The sequence below is a fragment of the Mustela putorius genome, unplaced genomic scaffold (assembly GCF_011764305.1).
Source record: "Mustela putorius furo isolate JIRA1106 unplaced genomic scaffold, ASM1176430v1.1 tig00000831_pilon_pilon_pilon, whole genome shotgun sequence".
Lineage (NCBI taxonomy): Eukaryota > Metazoa > Chordata > Mammalia > Carnivora > Mustelidae > Mustela > Mustela putorius.
In genome coordinates, this window is record NW_025421490.1 from 8,277,364 (window position 1) to 8,295,893 (window position 18,530).

The following is an 18,530-nucleotide window of genomic DNA, read 5'->3' on the forward strand; positions in this document are numbered from 1 at the left end:
ACCTGGACTTGGAGAAAGGTAACAATGTGTCTTCCTTCTCCACGGAAGTCAACAGAAAAGCAACCGGAAGCTTTGGCAAAAGCAATCTTCAGCCTCCACCGGGTCCTGAATCCCACGCTTCCTCTCTCTTCTCTGCACAAAAACTCTAACCATTTCTATTGTCCCTAAGAGCATTTCATGGGGCTCTAGGCTCTTGGCAAATCCCTAGACCTTTCTGAGGAAAGTCATCCCAAACACAAAGTTTCTACATAAAATGTGTGTGGTTTGTGCTCTCTGCCAGAAGCCAGCCCTGCTGTCCGGGCAGGAGCCCAAGGCAGCCGGGGCAGAGGGAGAACCTCCAAGAGGAGGGTACAGTGACTCTCTTCCCAGTGGGGAGGCTCACGCCGGGGAACACTGGTAGACCCACCCCGTCAGGAGCTCCCCTCTCTAGGGCCCACCCATGCTTAGGTGTACTCAGAAGAGCCTCAGAAACTCAGCTTATTTGGGCCACCTGGCTGGCTCAGTCAGTCGAGCGGTGGAGCGTGTGACTCTTGGTCTCAGGGTCGTGAGTTCAAACTCAACATTGCGGGTAGAAATCACTTAAAACTAAAATTTAAAAATAAACCCCCTCGGGTTATTCACTCAGTTCTCAGAGGCCTGTTTCTAATCTCAGCTTTGGAAGTGCTGAGGCCCAGAGCAGCTGGTCAGCGGCTGAGGGGGGCTCCTGCAACTCTGTGCCACGTACCGCCACATGTGTCTTTCCTCGCAGTGTATGTGAGTCTTAAGAGTTCCCCACGGGGACAAGTCTGCATCAGTTTCCCCTCTCTCCCAGGGGCTATCGCTCCTACCCACCTCTCCTCTCCTCCGTAGCAAGCCTGCCCCTTGCTAAGCCTCGTTTCGGCCTTTCCTTCTGCCCCAGGGAAGCATGTCCGCCCGGCCGACCTAGGGCAACAGGATGGTATTACAGGACACCCCCGCTCCTGCACCTGAGCGGACTGCATAGCTGTCCAAACCGGGTAGCTGGTCTTTGAACCCCACCGTGGGCTGGCGATTCTAAACAGCATCACATAAAATATCGCCCACCCCCAGAACAATCTTTCGCTGGTTAGTTCCAAACAACTGTAGCAGTCACCCTTGGGGTTTCCTAATATATGTATAAACTTGAAATGAGCACTTCTTATTATTCCTTTAATAACCACTGTCTTCTCCAAGCGGGTATTCAGAGAACTCCCCAGTTACATGGCTGGCATCACACACACGCACCGCAGCCACACACGGCTGGTTTGGAGAGCGCGTGCCCAGGGGAATCACAGTTCACTTTGGGTACAGTGCCTGTCTCCAGCCCTTGCTGTATTGTATTTTTGCTTTTAAATACTAAATTGAGGAAAAAAAATGATAGCACAGTAATTATAAATATAGGCACCTGTGTGGCTCAGTCAGTTAAGCGTCTGCCTTTGGCTTAGGTCATGCATGATCCCAGGTCCTAGGATCGAGTCCTGCATCAGGCTCCCTGCTCAGCAGGGAGCCTGCTTCTCCCTCTGCCTGCTACTCCCCTTGCTTGTGCTCTCTCTCAAAAAAATAAAAATCTTAAAAAAAAAAAAATATATATATATATATATATATATATGGAGAGAGAATTTGAGCAACTTCAATTCTGTCATTTTGGGGGACTACCTGGATTTTTTTATCTGTGTTTCAAACTCAAAACTGTCAAATAGTGCAAATGGAGAAGTGTGATAAATGTGTTTGGTAAGTACAAATTTTAGTGCATACTTGCATCATTTTACTGAATTTGAGTAAAATCTTTAAAGCTGACATTTCCTAAAAAAGAAAAATAAAGTTGGCCTTTCTTCTTTTTTAATTAATTGATTAAAACTGGAAAGTGACTCATAACCAGTCTGGGGCACCTGGGGGGGCTCAGGTTGAGCGTCCGGCTCTTGGTTTCAGCTTAGACTGTGATCTCAGGTCCTGAGATTAAGCCCCACAGGGCCACTGGCTGGCTGTGGAGCCTGCTCAAGATTCTTTCTCTCCCTCTCTGCCCTGCCCCTCCTTTAAAAAAAAAAAAAGAACATACCCAGTCACACCATTTAATATTTTCTCCTAAATTGTATGTTTTGCATGCAATACAAAAGTATCAAAGTATTACTTTTCCCACATTTTTTGTACTGTAATTTTTTTATCAATTTTTTTTCTTATTCAGGTATGTACAAAGTTCAAAGCAGAACATTTGCACTTTCTGCGTTTACTTTCTGGTCACCTGGTCACTATTTGCTTCACTTCATGATTCCTAAAAATAACATTCATTAAAAAAGACCCACTCTAAGTAAACTGGCATATCCAGACAATGGAATATTATTCAGGACTGAGAAGAAATGAGTCATGAAGAGACAGGGAGGAAACTTAAATGCTTATTACTAACTGAAAGAAGCCAATCTGAAAAGGCTACGTATTGTTTGCTTCCAACTGAGTGACGCTGTGGAAAAGGCCAAGCTATGGAGACAGCAAAAGGGTGAGTGGTTGCCAGGGGGTGTGGAAAGGGAGTGATGAACAGGCGGGGCACAGAAGCCTGTTAGGGCAGTGAAAATACTCTGTATGGTGTGACGTACACACATCACTGCTCATTGGTCCAAACCCGAGAATGTACGCCACCACGAGGAAAGCCCCAGGTGAACAAACTATGGACTTTGGGTGATAAAGATGCACCAAAGTAGCCTCATGAATCGTAACAAACGTACCACTCCCATCCTGGATGCTGACAACGGGGAATGGGAGGAGAGGGCATTAGGGAAAAGTCTGTACCTGCGGCCAATTTTGCTGTGAACTCAAAATTGCTCTAAAAAATAAAGTCTTTAAAAAAAAAATCCAGGGGCATCTGGGTGGCTCATTCAGTTGAGTGTCTGCCTTCGGCTCAGGTCACGATCTCAGGATCCTGGGATCGAGCCCCACATCTGGATCTGTGTTCAGGGAGAAGTCTGCTTCTCCCTCTCCCTCTGTTCTTTTCCTCTCTCTCAAAAAACAAAACAAAACAAAACAAAAAACAAAACAAAAAAAACCCTTAAAAAAAAAAATCCAGTCTGGGTGTTTAATGAGCTCAGTGCACCTTTGGGCATCCCCCACCAGTCCCCGTGTTCAGCTCCCAGGCTCTCCGGCCGTCACAGCTGCCGCACTGGCTTCCCAGCCTTGTCTGTCTTTCCCTTGCCCGCTGCACCCTCTCCCTGTCTCCTCGCTCCTCTCTAGCAGCAGGTAAACATGCTCAGGCCTCTCCCTCTCCCTTGTCTTCCCTCCCCTGCTGGATTCCTCTAGAGTTGTCTGTGCTTGCTGGTTCCACGGGTTCACCTGTCCCTCTGTCCTCAAGCCACTGCAGTGTGACCGCTGTACCCATCTCTTAGAGCCCGTGCTCGCCTGCTTTCTCCTGCCTCTTGGGCTGCTCTCTCCTTGGCCTGTGTCTTACAGATCAGAGGTCCTCAGCTGAGACCCTGAGATCCTTACATCTCCCGCCCCACAATGTCCCCGAGGGAGCTCAGTTACCTTCAGAGTGAGGACACCTAGACCCAAAGAAGTGGGAAGATTCAAGGTCACATCGTGTGACAACATTAGATTGAGGGAGGTGTTTAAGTCAACTGTGCCAGAGTGTGTCGGCGACACGGATCAGAGTAGGATGGTACCCCTCCGCCTCCAGCTTGTGCAACCTGCAGAGCCCCTCCCTTCGCACCCCACTCCATCCCCTCCGCTGCCCCATTCCACTGGGTCCCTGAGCTTCAGGTCTCAGTTGAAAGTGTCCCTTCATCTGAGACGGGGACTACTCTGACCCACTAGCCGTGGGCCTCACAGCGCTGACTACTGACTGCCGTGCATCTCTCACTACGCCTCGTGAAGCTCCCTTGTCTTTTCTTCCCCACTGGGGCCTCCACGTCTTCTGGTTGTAAGGTCGTTCCTCTGCTCGAGCGGAGCGGTACAGGGCGAGCCATGCTACTAGGAGCCACAGCAACTCCTCTGTTTTGGGTGAGGGACAATAAGCTCCCCGAGGCCAGCAGGACTGTGTCTGCAGGAACCGTCCCGGCCACGACGCTGAGTGCTACAGCTGAGCGCCAACACGGTCATTACTCTGACAGTGTTTGCTCTTTGAAGAATGAATGGAAACATCACTGAATGAACCACTTGACTTTATGCTAAATGTTGGAACAGAACTTCGAGAAACGTCCTATTTCTGGGGCAGAGAAAAAGTAGAGTAGGGGGGTACATTTGGAGGTAAATGGACGGGCTGACCTCAGGAGGTCCCTACCCATCCAGTGATTCTGAATTCGGAAGTAGGATCTATTACTTTTGTTGCTCAAATTCTAAAGAACAGCACTTTGCAGAGATATTAATGAAAGTATAGTTCGTCAGTAGGTGAGAAAATCAATACAGTATTCAGCGGGTCAGAAGCAGGAGCGTTTCTGTTTCAGTTATGTTAGACAGTACTGTCACCTAGTGGGCGATACAAGAATTCTTTCCGGACCTACATGCCAGGACTACGCAGTAAATTATTGAGAATAAGGTTATTAACATTGGGAAACTGAACCCAAACAGCTCTTTCAGGAAGAATTCTGTTGGCCTGGTATTTGTCGTGACTCAGGAGAGCTGACTGATCTGCTTATCAGGAAGTCAATGGAAATTTCTAATACAGAAAGTCCAAGACTTCTTTGAAACTTTTTGTCTTTAAAATACATTCCACTCGGGTACCTCAGTAGCTCAATGGGTTAATTGACTGCCTTCGGCTCATGTTCTCTGGGTCCTGGGATCGCGCCCCACATTGGACTCCCTGCTCAGGGTGTTGGCTTCTCTCTCTCCCTCGGCCCCACCCCACTGCTCATTCTCTGCCAAAAAACAAAACGAAACAAAACATTGAGTCCACAGAGTACTGTGTTCAAAATGTCATTGAATTAATTCTTTTCTCTGTGGTTACGTTACCAACTTAACACACAGGATTGTTTCAGGGTTTGCTTTTGTTCATTCTTTTTCAGTTAATTTTTTCCAACATTTTATTATAAAATTTTCAAACAGGTAAGCTGAAAAAGGTTTTACAGGAAGCATCTGTACACCCACTCCCTAGAGTCCACCATTAGCATTTTACTCTATTTGCTTCACCACATTCATCTAAACATCCCCATATCCATCTACCTATTTTATGTTTTTGAAGCATTTTTAAAATATATTATTTATTTGACATAGAGAGACAGAGAGCACAAGCAGCAGGCAGAGCAGCCGGCATGGGGAGATGGAGAGGGAGAAGCAGGCTCCCCCCTGAGCAGAGAGAATTTTTTAAATAAACTGCAGATATTGGCTTATTTCCCTCTAAAAACTTCAATATCCATATCACTAATACAGTTTTTGTCTATTTTTCCCATTTGTGAAATATTTACAGAGTTCAAGAGTATAGAAATCGATGTTCAAAAGTCTCACTCCTCCCCCGCTCCCCCATTATTATTATTTTTTTAACATTTTATTTTTATCTGTCAGATAGAGAGAGAGCTCGAGCACCCAAGCAGAGGGAGTGGCAGGCAGAAGAAGCAGGCTCTCCACTGAGCAATGAGCCCGACGTGGGACTCGATCCCAGGACCCTGGGATCATGACCTGAGCCAAGGCAGACATTTAAGATGACTGAGTCACACAGGCATCCCTCCCCGCTCCCACTAAATAACCATATTCCATTTCCATTAGCTCCTGATTGAGCCTTTCTGTGTTTCTTTTTTATGAAGATAAAAGTACGGATGTATATTCTCATTGCTTACTTCACTAAAGGTAGAATGCTATATATACTCTCATTCCACTGTTTTCATTTAATGGCATATCGTGGGAATTCTCCATTTGAGAGATCTCCCTAATTCTTTGTGTGTAATATTGTGTGGATATGCCATAATTTACTCAATGGCTATCAACACAAGGTCAATACTGTTATATTTAGACTGACGGCTCTTAACTGTGATTTTCCCCATAGGGGTTATTAGTCTATGTCTGCATTTTTTTTTTTTAAGATTTTTTATTTTGGGCCTGCCTGGGTGACTCAGCTGGCTGAACGTCTGCCTTCAGCTCAGGTCATGATCTTGGGGTCCTGGGATGGAGCCCTGAGGTGGGGTCAGGAGGGAGCCTACTTCTCCTTCTCCCTCTCCCCCGACCTTGTGCTCTCTTTCTCTCAAATAAAAATATAAAAATTTTAAAGACTTTATTTATTTATTTAACAAAGAGACAGCGAGAGAGGGAACACAAGCAGGGGGAGAGGGAAAGGGAGAAGCAGGCTTCACGCTAAACAGGGACCCCCATGCTGGGCTCAATCCCAGGACCCTGGGATCATGACCGGAGCCGAAGGCAGATGCTTAACGACTGAGCCACCCAGGTGCCCCCAAATTAACAAAATCTTAAAAAAAAATAAAGATTTTTAAAATTTTAAAGTAATCTCTGTACTCAACACAAGCCAGAACTTAACAGCCCCAAGATCAAGAGTCTCGCCCTCTGTAGAGGGAACAGGCGAGGTGCCGCTCAGTGTCTGCATTTCTGCTCCTCGCCACTGAGGGGAGCTCCTGGCATCAAGTGAGTAGAGGCCAGAGACGCTCCACAGTAAGGGGTTATCTGGCCACAAATGTCCATGGTATCCATGTTAAGAATTCCTGATTTATACATTTATCCTTCCTGCCTACATTGATTTATGTCAAAGCGAGTATCAGACCATTAATCTTTAAGTACTATTTACAGATAAAAACCATTAGAGTGATACCCACAATACCTGTTATACCTAATATCCTAACATCATCAGAGTGTTCCGATTTCCCTTATTACTTTTTTGTAGTTGGTTAATTCAAACAAGATCCACAAGTTGCATTTGTTAATATTTTTTCTTATATTCTACAAATCCTTCCTGCTACTTTTTTTTTTAATCTTGTTATTTAATTGTTGGGAAAACAATAGGTTATATGTCCTATAGAATTTCCTACACTTTGGATTTTGTGGATGGCATCCCCATGGTGTTTAACATAATTCTCTATCTTCAGTATTTCCTTAAACTGGCAATGGATTTCCAATTCAGATTCAATATCAGAACAAGAATACTTCATAGGTGGTACCTTTCCCTTTAAAGAGATTTCCGGGACCAAGCCAGGGAATCTTCATTTCTAAAGTATAACCCTGGCGATCTGGAAAATCAACTCTGAACTCCCAACATTCTCATATTAGGAAATTTAGGAGCAGAGAGAATGCGATAAGTCCACACTCCGCACCATTTCCTCAGATGGCAGTTTCAGCGAGGGCGATGACCTTCTGGGGCCTTCCCCAAGCCTACGGAGTCCCACGCCATGTCCCTACTAGCCGCCCAGTGCCTAAGTGAGATGATTGGGGACTGAGACGGACTTCTAGTTTCCTGACAGCCTCTGGGCCTTGTGGATCGAGTTTCTTGGGCATAATAAGTCATACACAATAAACTCCACTCTAGGGAGACCGAAAAGACAATCTGATTTATTTATTTATTTCAAGATTTTATTTATTTATTTGACAGAGAGAGATCACAAGTAGGCAGAGAGGCAGGCAGAGAGAGAGAGAGAGAGAGGAGGAAGCAGGCGCTCCATGAGCAGAGAGCCCGATGTGGGACTCGATCCCAGAACCCTGAGATCATGACCTGAGCCGAAGGCAGAGGCTTAACCCACTGAGCCACCCGGGTGCCCCAAAGACAATCTGATTTAAAACGAGCGACTCATCCTACTTCTTGGAGGGAAGGGCTCAGTCAGAACCGAGTTCTAAAGGAGATAAAGTATCTCTCTGCGTGAGCGCACAGGTGCACAGACACCGGCACTCCCCGAGGTCACTGGAGAGGCAACTCGTCAGCACAGCAGTGGTCCTGGTAGTTGATATGTAGAAGGAAATTTTTCTGAGTAAACTACATGCTACATTCCCAGTTTTCCTGTTGATACTGGGTGGTGCTGGTGAGGGACGGCTGCAGACAGAGCTGCTCGGCACCCAGCAGCCAAAGGTTCCCTGTCCCCTCCCGGCCGCCCCCAGGGCACTATTGCAATACAATGGCTCTGGCCTCGGGGAGGCACCTTCCAGTGGGCAGCTTCGTCTGGTGCCCTCGAGGGTGGCTTTCAGGCAAGCCCACAGGGATTTCCAGCAAGTTCCTTGGGCGAAGCACCACAGGACTTCTCTGACTCTGGCATGCCCTCTCCAGCAAGGTCCAGATCTCAGCACAGGCAGGTCTGCCCTGAACGTGTTTCCACGAGCGGGGCGAGAGCTGCTCCTTCTGCTGCAGCCCTGGCGTTCTCTTTGCTTCCGTGGGTGCCGAGGAAGAGTGCCTCGGGATTTTCCTCCTCTCTGGGATCCAGACCTCACCGGTAGGGGAGTGACATTAGCAGAAGTCATCCAGGAACTTGGAAATCTTCCCTCTGGGACCGGACAGTGAATCCGGAGCCACGAGGCGATCAGTTGGTGCCCGGCACATGTCCTGACAGCAGCTCCCCTGCTCTCGGTCCCTCTGGTCGCAAGTGCACTGGTCACCTCGCAGGCTTTGTGCTGATTAAAGTGAAATGGCATATATGGAATGTGTCATAAAAGACACAGACGTTAAGATGGGATTAAAGTTATATGGCAATGAAATGAAATGATGTGGCTTTAAGGATGCCTTTCCTTGGTTTCAGGTGTTCTGAGGCCAACTTTGCTGACTTTTCTCGGGCTCTGGGCCACCTGACAGTCCCTCAGCCAAGCTCTGTTTGCCTTCCAGGCTGTTATCCTCCAACGCACAGACACTCGGCGGCGGACAAGGTGGGCCCTAACCTTCCCTGGGTGCGGGCCTTCTATGCACATTCTCCCCAGCATCCAGGCGGTGTCTCTCCTAGGGACCTGCCTACCGGAGCAGCGTCTTTATTACTGCAGCATCTTCAATTTCTAGCTTTACTGCAATATAACTTACACACGATAGAATCACCTGTTTTAAGTGCACAGTTTATGAGTTTGGGTAATTACACAGAGTCGCATCAAGACACCACCACGGTCAAGACACAGAACATCTCCTTGACCCTCAAAAAGCATCCTTGGCCTCAACTACTTCTGAGAACCTGAATTATATCCCTGCATTTTCCACTTTCAGTACTCTGGGCTCACTTTCTGGGCTGGTCACCACGTTCCACCTTCCTGAGAAACAGCTCTATTCTCATCCTACTTTGCAGACGAGAAGGAACGGACAGGTTTAGTGCTCAGTGACTGAAGAACCTTTCCCTGGCTCAACTAAAAGGTGCACTCTAAGTTTATTCATAGCCATTTCCCCTCCGGCCTGTAAGGGTGGTGAGGTTTTGTGATTGTGCTCTATTTCTTAACGCCTGAAGGAGCCCTCACCAGGACGCAGAGACTATCACCACATGGACGGCAGGATCCTGGAGACACAGGTAAGGACTCCTGCTGTCCAGCCCCTAAAGTCGTCCCCCCTCCCCCCATAGTTTCTTCCCTTCTCATCTCAGCACCTCCCCCTTATCCTGAAGTTAACCAGTTTATGTCTGCTACGTGCAGCCTGAGATATTCTACTACGCTAAAACCTATAATAATGGATGTAATTCTCCAAACAGACTAGAATTGTTCTCTCACTGCTGCTGGAAGCCTAGTCCCAAGAGCTATACGGAAACTGGGAAATGTAATATGGTTTATTGACCATGCCTGTTCCTGCACTGGGAAAGCTGTGCACCCAGAAGGTCTCCTTCCCTCTTCTAAACTCAAGTCTGGCCATTTCCCTTTGAGCTAGTCCTAAGCTTTCCCTCAAAATTTTTATTGCTTTTTTTTTTCATATATGCTATTATTTTCATTCATCTTTCATAAGCCTCCCACTTTTTCCTAGTGTCCATGAATAAAATCCTGTACCTCCTGTATTATGTTTACATTTATTTACCCCAAATTTTCTGACAGGCCTGTTACGGGGACACGTCGTGTTGTGTGTTCACAAACATGTTACCACAGGAGTCAGAACTTCCTGAGACTGGTGAGGTAGGATGTCAAAAGCTGAAATTCTGACCTCCTCTTCAAAACTTGCTCAAAAATTATTCTTTCGGGGCACCTGGCTGGCTCACTCAGAGTGCAACTCTTGATCCCAGGGTCAAGAGTTCATGCTCCATGTTGGGTGCAGAGACTGTGAAAATAAGTAAATAAATAAACATTGACGGAAGAGTCCAAGATGGTGGGGGAGTAGGAGACCTTAGTTTCCCTCCATTGTATTTGATTTTATTTTTGTATATACAAAAGTTTTTCTTTCTGTACAATTTTGGAATGCAGCTTCTTCTTCTTCTTTTTTTTTTTTTTAAAGATTTTTATTTATTTACTTATTTGACAGAGAGAGATCACAAGTAGGCAGAGAGGCAGGCAGAGAGAGTGAGAGGAGGAAGCAGGCTCCCTGCCGAGCAGAGAGCCCGATGCGGGACTCGATCCCAGGACCCTGAGATCATGACCTGAGCCGAAGGCAGTGGCTTAACCCACCCAGCCACCCAGTTTCTTCTAACAGACCAAAATACACCCAAAATCTATGGCTCTCTTCTATTCACCTGCCTGATCATATTGGGTTTTTTTCTTTTTACCGTCTTCCTTTTTTTTTTTTTTTGGTTGAAGTCTTTTAATTTTCATCTTTAGAGTTACATCTTACCTTTTCAATGTGTTTAGTTTTATTTTTGTATATATGTAAGTTTTCCTTTCTTTACAGTTTTGAGATGTAGGGTGCCTGGGTGGCTCAGTGGGTTAAAGCCTCTGCCTTCGGCTCAGGTCATGATCCAGGGTCCTGGGATCAAGTCCCACATCGGGCTCTCTGCTCAGTGGGGAGCCTGCTTCCTCCTCTCTCTCTCTCTCTCTGCCTGCCTCTTTGCCTACTTGTGATCTCTGTCTGTCAAATAAATAAATAAAAATCTTTAAAAAAATTTTTGAGATGTAGTTTTCTCTAACAAGCTGACCCAAATACACTCAGGAATTAGTGTATTGCTTTGTTCTATTCACCTGTCTGTTTATATCCCTTCCTTTTTGTTGTTGTTGTTTTTCCTCTTTTGTTTTTTCTTGTCTTTTAATTTTCATTTTACCATTACAATCTATCCTTTCACTGTATTTAATTTTATTTTTGTATATATATATATATATTCTTCTCTATTGGAATTATTAACCTTCTCACATGGAACTATTCTCCAGAATAGATCACATCCTGGGTCACAAATCAGGTCTCAACCAGTACCAAAAAACTGAGATCATTCCCTGCGTATTTTTGGACCACAATGCTTTGGAACTGGAACTCAATCATGAGAGGAAATTTGGAAAGAACTCAAATACATGGAGGCTAAAGAGCATCCTACTAGAGAATGAATGGGTCAACCAGGAAATTAAGGAAGAATTTTAAAAATTTATGGAAACAAATGAAAATGAAAACACAACTGTTCAAAACCTTTGCAATGCAGCAAAGGAGGTCCTAAAAGGGAAGTATATAGCAATACAAGCCCTTCTCAAGAAACAAGTGTCTCAAATTCACAACCTAATCTTACACTATAGGAGCTGGAAAAAGAATAGCAAATAAAGCCTACACCAAGGAGGAGAAGAGAAATGACAAACATCAGAGCAGAAATCAATGAAATAGAATTCAAAAGGACAGTAGAACAGATCAACAAAACTAGGCACTAGTTCTTCAAAAAAATTAGTAAGATAGATAAACCCCTGGCCAGACTTATCAAAAATAAAAGAGAAAGGGCCCAAATAAATAAAATCATGAATGAAAGTGGAGAGATCATGACCAACACCAAGGAAATACAATTATAAGAACATATTATGAGCAACTATATGCTTACAAATTTGACAATCTGGAAGAAATGGACACATTCCTAGGGACATATAAACTACCAAAACTGAAATGGTAAGAAATAGAAAACCTGGGGCACCTGGGTGGCTCAGTGGGTTAAGGCCTCTGCCTTCGGCTCGGGTCATGATCCCAGGGTCCTGGGATCGAGCCCCGCGTGGGGCTCTCTGCTCGGCGGGGAGCCTGCTTCCTCCTCTCTCTCTCCGCCTGCCTCTCTGCCTACTTGTGAAATCTCTCTCTGTCAAATAAATAAATAAAATCTTAAAAAAAAAAAAAAAAGAAATAGAAAACCTGAACAGATCCATCACCAGCAAGGAAATCTAAGCAGTAATCAAAAATGTCCCAACAGGGAGCCTGGGTGGCTCAGTGGGTTAAAGCCTCTGCCTTCGACTTGGGTCATGATCGGCTTGGGTCCTGGGATCGAATCCCACATCAGGCTCTCTGCTCAGCGAGAGGCCAGCTTCCCGTTCTCTCTCTGCCTGCCTCTCTGCCTACTTGTGATCTCTGTCAGGTAAATAAATAAAATCTTTAAAAAAAAAAATGTCCCAACAAACAAGAGCCCAGGGCCAGATAGCTTCCCAGGAGAATTCTTCCAAATATTTAAAAAAAGAAGAAATACCTGTTCTTCTGAAGCTGTTTCAAAAAATAGAAATGGAAGGAAAACTTCCAAACACTTTCTATGAGGTCAGCACTACCTTGATCCCAAAACCAGACCAACACCCCACCAAAAAGGAGAATTACAGACCAATATCTCTGATGAACATGAATGCAAAAATTCTCACCAAAATACCAGCCAACAGGATCCAACAATACATTAAAAGGATGATTCACCACGACCAAGTGGATTTACTCCTGGGCTGTAATAGTGGTTCAACATGGACAAATCAATCAATGTGATATAATACATTAATAAAAGAAAGGCCAAGAACCATATGATCCTCTCAATAGATGCTAGAAAAGCATTTGACAAAGTACAGCACCCTTTCTTGATCAAAACTCTTCACAGTGTAGGGATAAAGGGTACATACCTCAATACCATCAAAGCCATCTATGAAAAATGCACAGAAAATATCATCCTCAATGGGAAAAACCTGAGTGCTTTTCCCCTAAGGTAAGGAACATGGCAGGGATGTCCACTATCACCACTGCTATTCAACATAGTACTAGAAGTTCTAGCCTCAGCAATCAGACAACAAAAGGAGATAAAAGACATCTGAATTAGCAAAGAAGTTAAACTCTCACTCTCCAGGGATGACATGATACTCTATGTGGAAAACCCAAAAGACTCCACTCCAAAACTGTTAGAACCCATACAGGAATTCAGCAAAGTGGCAGGATATAAAATCAATGCACAGAAATCAGTTGCATTCCTATACACTAACAATGAGCAAGAAGAAAGAAAAATTAAGAAGTCAATCTTATTTACAGCTGTTCCCCAAACTATAAGATACCTAGGAATAAACCTAACCAAAGAGGAAAAGGATCTGTACTGAGAAAACTATAGAACACTCACGAAAGAAATTCAGGAAGGCACAAAGAAATGGAAAAACGTTCCATGCTCATGAATTAGAAGAACAAATATTGTGAAAATGTCTATGCTACCTAGAGCAATCTACACACTCAAGGCAATCAAAATGCCATCAACTTTTTTTTCACAGAGCAGGAACAAAGAATCCTAAAATTTGTATGGAGCCAGAAAAGACCTCAAATAGCCAAAGCATTCTTGAGAAAGAAAAGCAAAGCCTAGTGGCATCACAGTTCTGTAATAGAGCTTGAAGCTCTATTACAAAGCTATAATCATCAAGACAGTATGGTACTGACACAAAAACAGGCACACAGATCAATGAACAGAACAGAAAACCCAGAAATGGATCCTCAGCTCTATGGTCAACTAATCTTTGACAAAGCAGGAATGTCCAATGGAAAAAAGACAGTCCCTTCAATAAATGCTGTCGGGAAAATGCCATGACAGCCACATGCATAAGAATGAAACTGAACTATACACAAAAACCTGAACTCTTACACCACACACAAAGACAGACTCAAAATGGATGAAAGACCTACATATGAGACAGGAATCCATCAAAACCTTAGAGGAGCACACAGGCAGCAACCTCTTCCACCTTGGCCACGGCAACTTCTTGCTAGACATGTCTCCAAAGGCAAAGGAAAAAAAAGGCAAAAATGAACTATTGGGATTTCATCAAGATAAACAGCTTTTGCCCCACAAAGGAAACAGTAGGCAAAACCATAAGACAATGGGCAGAATGGGAGAAGATATTTGCAAATGTCTTATCAGATAAAGGGCTAGTATCCAAATCTATAAAGAACTTACCAAATTCAACACCCAAAACCAAAAAAATTCAGTCAAGAAATGGGCAAAGGCATGAAGAGACATTTCTCCAAGAAGACCTAAAATGGTCAATAGACACATGAAAAAATGCTCCACATCACTTGGCATCAGGGAAATACAAATCAAAACCACACTGAGATCCCACCTCACACCAATCAGAATGGCTAAAATGTTGGCAGATGTGGCAAGGATGTGGAGAAAGGGGAGCCCTCCTACACTGTTGGTGGGAATGCAAACTGGTATAACCAATCTGGGAAAACAGCATGGAGGTTCCTCAAAAAGTTGAAAATAGAGCTAACCTATGACCCAGCAATTGCACTACTGGGTATTTACCCCAAAGATATAAACGTAGTGATCTGAAGGGACACACACGCCCCAATGTTCATAGCAGCAATGTCCACAATAGCCAAACTATGGAAAGCGCCCAGATGTCCATTAACAGATGAATGGATAAATAAGATGTGATATAGGGTGTCTGAGTGGCTCAGGTCTTCCTTTGGCTCAGGTCAGGATCCCAGGATTGAGTCCCGTATCAGGCTTCTTTCTCAGCGGTCTGCTTCTCCCTCTGACCTTCCCACCCACCCCGTGCCTTCTCTCAAATAAATAAATAAAATCTTAAAAGAAGAAGAAGAAGAAGATGTGGAATAGATATACGATGGAATACTAGTCAGCCATCAAAAAAGAAATCTTGCCATTTTCAATGATGTAGATGGAATTAGAGGGTATTATGCTAAGTAAAATAAGTTAGAGAAGGATAATTATCAAACGAGCTCACTGAGACATGGAATTTAAGAAACAAAACAGAGGAGCATAGGGGAAGAGAGAAAAAAATAAAACAAGATGAAATCAGAGAGGGGGACAAACTATGAGACTTTAGACATAGGAAACAAACTGAGGGTTGCTGGAAGGGAGGGGGGTTGGGGTAATTGGGGGATGGGCTTAAGGAGGTCATGTGATGTAATGAGCACTGGGTATTACATAAGATGGATGAATCACTGACCTCTACCTCTGAAACCAATCATACATTATATGTTAACTTTAAAAAAGAAATAATCATAACAATTAAAAAATAAATATTACAGTGAAAAAAAACTAAAAAAATGTATTCCTTTCATGAAGAACAAGATGAACAGATTTTCAAGGAAAAGGGTTTTTCTCCTCTTGAGTGCCTTTTCAAACTTTTTGGAAGTAAGCTCTGTGCCCAGCATGGGGCTAGAACTTGGGACCTTAGGATCCAGAGCCACACGAGAGCCTTTTTGAAATGTAGGAACCGCTTAGCTCTGCTTCTAATGCAATACAGTTGAAACAACATGAGCACAAAAAAAGGAGAAGCGTACACATATGGCCTGACTGCTCGGGTACTTGCGTCAAACAGTCCTGGAGTGTGTGCTGGGTATTCCCGCTCTGACGTAAGGAGGAGGCCGCTGAGTAGGGCAGACTGGGAAGGCTGAACGCTTTCTGTTATGGGTTAAACTGTGTGCCCCATCCCCCTCACAGGTTGAAGTCCTAACTCACGTATCTCACAACATGACCTTATTTGAAGATAGGGTCTTTACAGAGGCAATCAAGTGAACACGATAGGGTACAGCCTGTCTTATTCTGTTTGGGCTATTATGGCAAAAATACCAGAGAATGGGTGACTTACACAATAAACACTGATTTCTCACAGTTCTGGAGGCTGGGAAGTCCAAGATCAAGGTGCCTGCAGGTGGTGTCTGGGGAGGGCCTGCTTCCTGGTGCTTCTTGGCCACTTTTCACTGTGTCCTTACACGGTGGAAGGACTGAGGGAGCTCCTTGGGGTCTCTTTCATAAGGAGGCTGATTCCACTTATAACTACTGCCCAAAGGCCCCCACTTCCCCATAGTATCAGGTCGGGGGTTAGGCTTCAAAACTATAGAGGGACACGAACATTCAGTCTATAGCAGATCCTAACCCAGTATAACTGATGTCCTTACAAATGGCGAAATTTGGACACAGAGACCCACGCAGGGGGAGGAGGATGGGCGGAAGGGTAGGGAGAAGGCGACCATCTCCAACACCAGGAGCCAGGCTTGGAACAGATCTTCCCTTCATAGACCTCACAAGGAACTGATGTCTGCCACTGGAGAAGAGAGCGGCAGACTGGACACAACGCTTCCTGGTTTTTGGTTCCTTTGAAACTAGTAAGACAAAAGGCTTAATTTGCTTGCTCCCTTCATAGATGTCCTACTAACCCGTCAGCTGAGCATGGGCTGTAGTGTATTTCCAGGCCTTCCCAGTCCAAAGGGAACTCGAAGGACACCCTAGGTCAAGGTCCAGGCAAGGCTCTCTTTCCCATTGTGATGCCTAATTTTAGGTCAACTTGACTGAGCCATGGGGTGTCCCGATATTTGGTCAAACACTATTCTGGGTGTTTCTCTGAGGGTGTTTTTGGATGAGACTAATGTTTAAATAAGTAAACCGAGTAAAGCAAATAGTCTTCTGTAATGTGAGTGGGCCTCACTCAATCAAACGAAAGACTGACCCTCCCCACCCCCAACCCCATGCCCTCAATCCCCTCTTCCCCTCAATGAGCGCGAATTCTCCTGCCCCACAGCTGAACTGGGACGCAGGTTCTACAGCAGCTTCAGGCCTTCAGAGTCAAATGGAGACACTGGCCCTGCAGATTCTGGATTTGCCGGCTGACATAATCACGTGGGCAAATTCCTCAAATCTGTATTTTTCCTATTGGTTTTGTTTCTCTTGAGCAAATACCTAATACACTCCAGTCCCCACCTTATGTAGCCAGCAGGTCATTCTCATCACATAAGCGGACTCAACAAGTTAACTTTTGTAAAATTAACTCTGTGAATTTTGTGAAAATTTTATCCATGCCCAAATCCTTTCAGACATGGCCTGGGTTTAAAAAATAAAATATAAATGGGGCGCCTGGGTGGCTCAGTGGGTTAAAGCCGCTGCCTTCGGCTCAGGTCATGATCTCAGGGTCCTGGGATCAAGCCCTACATCGGGCTCTCTGCTCAGCAGGGAGCCTGCTTCTTCCTCTCTCTCTGCCTGCCTCTCTGCCTACTTGTGATCTCTGCCTGTCAAATAAATAAATAAAATCTTAAAAAAATAAATAAATAAAATATAAATAAATATCAAAGGAAAGAGAGATCAATAAGAAAATTTCTGCTTTGAATGCATTTGTTTTGAAAAGGGAACCCTGACAGCCCACTGGAAATTTCGGCAGTTTCTTTACACAAACGACAACCAGCTGACCCAGATATGTCTTTTGTAAAGGATGAACTTCTCAGGATCAATATTGGTTCTGAAAAGTGAAAATTAAAAAACCCTTTGAAAATACAAAGACACTGGGGTGCCTGGCTGGCTCAGGAGGAAAAGCATGCAATGTTTGATCTTGGGGTCCTGAGTTTGAGCCCCATACTGGGTGTAGAGATTACTAAGAAATAAAAAATTTTATGGGGCACCTGTCTGGCTCAGCTGGAGGACCATAGGACTCCTGATCTCAGGGTCGTGAGTTTGAGCCCCATGTTGGGTGTAGAGATTACTTAAATAAAATGAAAGAGAGAAAGTGAGAAAGAAACCAGCTTTAAAAAAAAATTTAAAAATAAAATACAAATACAATGAGAAGGAAAATTACATATAATGGCTTAACTACAAGGTATATGTTCATCATGGACTGCATTTACTGTGTGTTTTTTTCATTTCCTTGGTCCTTTACAATCACCTGTTTACTGCCTTTTATCTTAAAGCTGATTTATCATCATTAAAACTAGTATGTATCTCATGTTATTATTAAAGTGTTACCTTAAAAACAAAAACACTAGGGTATCTGGTTGGGTCAGTTGGTCGAAGATGAGACTCTTGATCTCCGGGTTGTGAGTTCAAACAAGTCCCACGTCGGGCATAGAGCCTATTTAGAAAAATTAAAAAATAAAAACCCAAATTCTGATAAACTGCTTGAATCTGAATTTCTTTTCTGCCCTCATTTTTTTTTTCAACTTTGTGCCTGTTTCAGGTAACCTAAAACATAAATACAACTATTTGTGTAATCCAGAGTAGAGGAATTGAATCACTCTACAAATGATCCTACATGAGCTTTTTAAAAAGAATGTAATAACTTGTTAGGTGTTTCCCTGAGGGCAGCTTTCAGGAAAAATAGGGATTAGCATGTAATAGCAATTTCTGAACTCTGGCTGAAAACCGTGGCAATTTAGTTAAGCCTTAATAAATGATAGATTTTAAAAAGGTACATGCATCTTGGTTGGACTTACAGCCTTTCAGTAATGTTTTAATTTTTCGTTGTTCTCTATACCATGTTGGATGACTTGGTTTTGTTTTTTCTAGTACAGTACATTATTGTTCTTCTTTCCCTCATTCTCTTCCCACAAACTG